The sequence below is a fragment of the Danio aesculapii genome, chromosome 23, assembly GCF_903798145.1.
Source record: "Danio aesculapii chromosome 23, fDanAes4.1, whole genome shotgun sequence".
In the NCBI taxonomy this organism is placed as follows: Eukaryota; Metazoa; Chordata; class Actinopteri; order Cypriniformes; family Danionidae; genus Danio; species Danio aesculapii.
Genome location: NC_079457.1, coordinates 41,509,340 through 41,515,339, shown reverse-complemented (window position 1 = coordinate 41,515,339; position 6,000 = coordinate 41,509,340). Strand labels below are relative to the sequence as shown.

The 6,000-nt window shown below is 33.6% G+C and overlaps 1 protein-coding gene across 1 annotated transcript in view; it reads left to right on the top strand.

Annotated features, from left to right (window-relative positions):
• Positions 1 to 529: 529 nt before the first annotated feature.
• Positions 530 to 6,000, top strand: part of bgnb (biglycan b) — a 30,369-nt gene continuing 24,898 nt past the window's right edge. The window contains exon 1 of the mRNA XM_056449072.1: positions 530 to 761. The gene's annotated coding sequence lies outside the window, so the exon portion shown is untranslated. The remainder of the gene's footprint in view (positions 762 to 6,000) is intronic.

Below are 6,000 nucleotides of genomic sequence, written 5' to 3'. Positions count from 1 at the left end.
AAAATGCATTTGATCTTGAATGAATTTCAGCCAGGCACCTTTGGCTATTACTGTACATTCCTCATAGTTAAAACTGTCTAATTCATATCCCATAAAATATCCTCAATTTTAAATTTATAACTGATTTAGTGAATAAATTAATTAATTACAATAAAGCCTAAACATTTGCACATTTTGGTTGTGTTGTAGATATAGCTTTTCCCCATTTCAAGAGTAAATACAATTAAATTATGTTAAAAATAAGCATAAAAATGTATTAGCAAACATAATTTTGGCGGAAACTTCTCGTTTATCATGGTGGCAGTTTGTCGGATTGTTGACGTGCTAACATGTCCGCGTTTTGAGAAGCTGTTTAATTTGTTCACTGTACAAGTCGTTTGAAAAACCTTTAAATCTTATGGCTAACTTTATACCTGTCAGAAATTGTTTCATAAATGTGTTGCGCAATACGTATACCCCCTACACACTAGTGAGTGCGCATCACAGCATGAGAGAGCGGTTGGCTGAAGTTGCGGTTTTTCTCAACCCACCCAAACCCGCGCGCCTCCGTGTGTAAAGCAGTCCAGCTCTCCTCTCCTCTCCTCCTTACTGACAGGCGGATGACCCGCAAGAGTTAGTCAAGATAGTTTACACCAGGACTCGGACACTAAAAGTCACGCCGGTGTGAAGATATATAATCTGAAGCTCAGGTAACAAAACCTGAAGATAATAAATACCGTCGCAGAAGCTCATAGTCTGGAAATATTGAAGCCCAAAATAAGGTATTTGACTTACTAGTTATTTGACTTTTTTTTCTTTTGTTTGTTTGTTTGTTTTGCGCGGTTATGTTCTTTATGCTGTTATTTGATTTCGTCTTGGAGTTTGCATACTGAGTCTTTCAGGACTACTAACTTTGGTTGTAAGCACCTTGACACCGTGACATTATGAAACTTTTCTTAAGAATATTTTTGGTGCTAATAATCTGTTTGGGTGAAAATAGTTAAATAACAAAGTTTAGTTAAACATTTACGTTTGAAAGGAGTTTGTTAAAGTATGCATGAAGTACACAAAAATGTAACTAAATGCAGTAGATTTAGAAAATCTTTATTTATTTATTTATTTATTTTCCAGTGGCCGTTTTAATGTCATACTAAGTAGGCTAGATATTTGATATATTAATTTATTAAAATAAAACAAAAATGAAACAAAAAGTATAATTTATTATACATAATATAAAGTTCATTCACTTACATAGACAGCATGGTACTTAGCAGAGAAGTGTAATTTCTCTAATTTATGTGATATAGGATTAAAAACAATTACTTTCAGTTTTTACAAGTTACTATATTTCCTTTCTAATGCTTCATGTTGCATAACTCTATCTATATATCTATCCCTCCATCTCTAAAATCAAATGTAATTCAGTAAAGCAGTCTGATTTTTATTTTTAGTTTACTTTTATAGGACTTTTCACACTTGAAATATTTAGCATGGGGCAGTTTGTAACCCCAGGTAAACAGGTTATCTTGCTGCATTATTCACTCCACTCATACTTAAACATTGTTCTTGTTTACATATTTGCAATTTCCTTGTTGCTGATTGGATGAACACAAGGTCCAATCCTCTTATCATCGCAAACTATGATCAAGTTCATCCTGAATCAACTTTTCAGACTAGAATGCGTGAAAAAATTGATAACAACTCTTGACTCAAATGAACATGTTTTCTATTACCATTTCACACTTTTCCCTTCTCGAATGCTGAAAAATGTTGTAGTGTTTTCGTTACTATCCAATCAGGAATTTTATGGCAACCAATTATCTGTCGGTTGCTAAGCATCCAGCTGCGCAAAAAATAAATAAGTTGTTTACGTTTTTATTAAGTAAATTGCATATATGTAATTAGGTCAAATTTGCTTGTTATACAAAAGTTATGTATTGTTTGAGTAATTGTTATTTGAGGTTTACTGGTTTTGAAACACAATCTCACAGCAATTCGTAACTTTTTGATTTAGTGGCTAATTCGTATGAATTCGTACGATCTAATTCGTACAATTTAGTATGATTTGCTCATCCTCCAATGGCGGTTGGGTTTAGGGGTGGGGTTAGGTGCCACGCCTCTTTTTTAAAATCGTACAATTTCGTACATCTGAATTCGTACGAATTAGCCACTAAACTGTCAAAACGTAAAATACTTACGTTTTCTCGTGAGATCAGGCTGGGTTTTACTGAAGTCATTTGAAATTTATTTTAGACTCTCAAGCACACGATTTCTCTTTATAAATGACAACTCAAACTTTTAGGTGTCTTTTGACAGTTTATGTTGACTGTAAATACTTGGTAGACAATACACAATTACAGTATCAATCAATGATTAGAATGTGTCATTCTATGTAGAAAATAAACTCCAGAAGTCATAAAACATACAGTACTACACCTAACAACAAAAACAACAACACGAATACAGTATAAAACAGTAAAAATGCTGCTGGAACTCCATTAACACTGCATTGCTTTACAGTGCACACAGTTATCACAGCATTGTGGGGTCAACAGTGGAAAGGGGCCACTAACTCTAAACCAGAGTCTAAAGGTTTAATACAGTATGCCCTGGTAAAAACTGATGTTAACCCTGCTTCTAAGTAACAAGTGAGAAACCTTCTTTACCTGGAATTAAGAGCTGTAAGGTGTTTAGAAAAGTCTTATTGAGTTCATGTTGATTGATTGATTGATTCTTTACAACAGGTTTTATTTACCGTGGTCATCCAAATTCTCTCATTTGTTCTAAAGCCCACATTTAAGGGCATTGCATCTTTTCTATCTTATGGATAGTTACGCTTCTTTTCTCTCACTATCTTAGATTGATTCAGTGTAACTGTGTAAATTGCCAGTATCTTTTTAAAACGATACCGCTTCACACTCTATATAACTTTTTTAACTACCAGCTGCTGTGTTGATCGGCTCTGCCTGATCTTTGTTGTGCCAGTCACCACATTCAAGCAGAGCAGTAACACTCATTGCCAGGCAGAAGCTTTTTTAGGGACTGAAGTTAACAAATTACAGTCAAGCCAGCAGTTAATTCCTGCCAAGTGAATAGAACCCAGAACCACCCAATGGTCTGTCAGAAGAGAAAGTGTGTGTGCGAGTGGGAGAAAGCAAGCAGCCATTCATGTGTGCATGGAGCAGAATATATGGCCCAATTTAGATGATTGACTTGATTACTCAGCAGACTGTGTTATACTGAAAACTTTCATATATTTGGTTGGTGATGTCAGATGTTTATTGGCTGTTAAACACTGAACAAGTGTATCGTTGGACTTCCAATTAGACTGCATTTAATGTGTCAGAGCTGTTGTTTTGATAAAAATGCTTTATTCTTGGGCTTGCCAACTAAAGTATCAAACCCCAGATTGAGCAGGGTCATGTGAGTTCACTGGCTCCCACGATTAGTGCAGTAAACCCAACTACTTCCTCCTCCCAACTATGGTATGTCACTTAGAGAAGTGCCATAATTCTCCAAAACTCTCAACACTCCATGTAATTGTATTGCAAAAGATCTTTCACAGGAATTATTTATAAGGCTGTTCAATTTCTGCTAAAGCGGTGTTTCCCAACTGTTTGTTGCTCTATAAGTAGGGCTCCATTCCCTCTTTGTTGACACAAACCAGAAATACACACTTAAAAATGAATGTTTCACAATAGGCTTTCACAGTGGTAACCATTAAAAAAACATTTAAATGTCCTTAAAGAAAAGGAGACATTGGCTTTTACAGGGTTAGCTTAGCAAAGCCTATTCACCTTATTCTCCGCGTACGAGTGGGCGCAGCCATTTGAATCATTTTGGCTCGAAACTTCCGGTTTCATTCACTTCCATTCATTTTTAAATGTTAAAAACAGCTCGTTTTGCTGCTTGGTGTTGCAAACTGATATTTTCTTATTATATTATTCTACTTTGTCTGTATTGTAATGCAAACACTTGTTTGTAATGTAAGTAGTTTATTTATTAAATAAGTTTATTATTCCTAGTCATTTCTCCCATAGGCAACTGAATCGGAAGTTCTAAAACAATCGCAAAAATGAGCGCACTTCCGCATTGAAGATGAAGGTCAATAGCGAACGAAGTTTGGGGACTACAAAAAAAATGCATCCGGGTGATAATACAATAATAATACAATGGTAATATTGAAACTTAGAAAAATGAGATGTAAATTTAGTGTAATTAATTGAAATTTAATTTAGTTTGGCAATGATTTTCCAATGATTCTGAAAACACGATAATCAATTATCAAAGCATAATAATCCTTTCCATCATGCATTCAATCCTCCGCAAAGTACAATTTCAAGTGTAAATCAGTAATATCATGTAACGTGACTTTTGCAGCACTGCATGTGCTTTATTTATTGAGGTATTAGATTTGTTCTTTACATGGATAATGTGTTTTCTTTCTATAAAAAGGAGCATGCATAATTGTGCAGACAATGAAAGGCACATTTAAGACAGAGCATTGTAATCTTATTATGGTCAGTTTAAAAGTCCAATTTAAATTAAAATGCTCAATGTAAATTCTGATTAAAAAGGCTTAAACTGACTGAAAGTTCAGTTGGTTTGAGTAGGGTGCATTAAATCTCCTGTAATCTGTTTGATTCATTAATGTCAAAATTGAAATGATGTGCAGTAATGTTGAAACAAACTTGCATCTGACACATCTGCAGATGTCTTGTTTGATCTGTTTGATTTGATCTGTTTGATTTGATCTGATTTGACAATGTAACATAAATGTTCAAATGACTCTGATTACCTTATTAATCATTCATGAATCTAAACATGTTTACATGAACGATATACAAAACTCCCCAAAAGCAGCGGTTTATTTTTCTTTATTTCATTAATGAATTCATTTTTTATCAATACAAATTGGACAAATCATTAGAAAAATCGATTGGAAAATAATTGCAAGTTATGAATTTTCATGTTTATAGATTTAACCACACAGAATCTAGATCTTTCTATTATATTTAAGTCATTATACTTCATTGTTTAATACAGAATGACACTTGATTTTGTTTTGTTTGTAACAGTTTCCGAGTGAAACGGTTTGCTTTTTACAAAACATCCTCTGAAAGGGTCGGCAGCAGATGTTGATGAAGCACTCTTTCCTATTTCTGCTCTCTTTTAATGTTTTCTTATGATGTTCTCTCAGATGTTTTATTTCTTATCCCATTTCTGGCTCAAACTCAAACCATGCAAACTTGCTTTTAGCTTTAAGCCTTAACTCGACAAATGAGTGATAAAAGTCATACAAATCAGACATAAACACATGCCTCACAGTTCCAGGGGAAATTCCCTTTCTGGCTAATGTGTTAGTGTTGTGTTTTATCATTATTATTACAGTAATGCTGCAGTGTTGAGAGGCGTCTGCTGCTCTCTTGTTAAAAGCTGACATTTACTGTAGTTCATAATGTCTCTTTTTTATGTCTAGTTGTAGATTTGGATGGTTATTCATTGTTTTAATGAAGAAAAAAGAGGTGTATTGATGCCTAATTTGTAAATATTAAGAGGTATCGCTTTATAAGCTTGTAAAGACTAAAAGAAAAGCCAAAACAGAACTCTTTAATGAAATATAGACAACAGAAAAAGGTTTTAAAAAAGTGTAGAAATACATTTTATTTTTGTACATTTAAAGGAAAGTCTATAATTAGTCTGAATTATTCAAGGTGACTAATGCAGCATAATTCTAGTGGAAGCATCATCAGAAAAAACACACAAATCAGGAATATTTTGTTCAAGTCATCATATTGCAGAAAGAGTCTTATAATAATATATACAATATATGGCTCTAGAAAAAAATAATTTAATTCTCTGGATTTGATTTTAATTATTTACAGATAATATGTATTAAGAAGCTGTTATAGCCAAATTATTATTATATAGAACTACATACAAAGAGCAATATGAGAAACATTGTCTGATTTTCAAACTAGAACCACAATACCTAATGGAACCACAACCACCTCCTTTGTG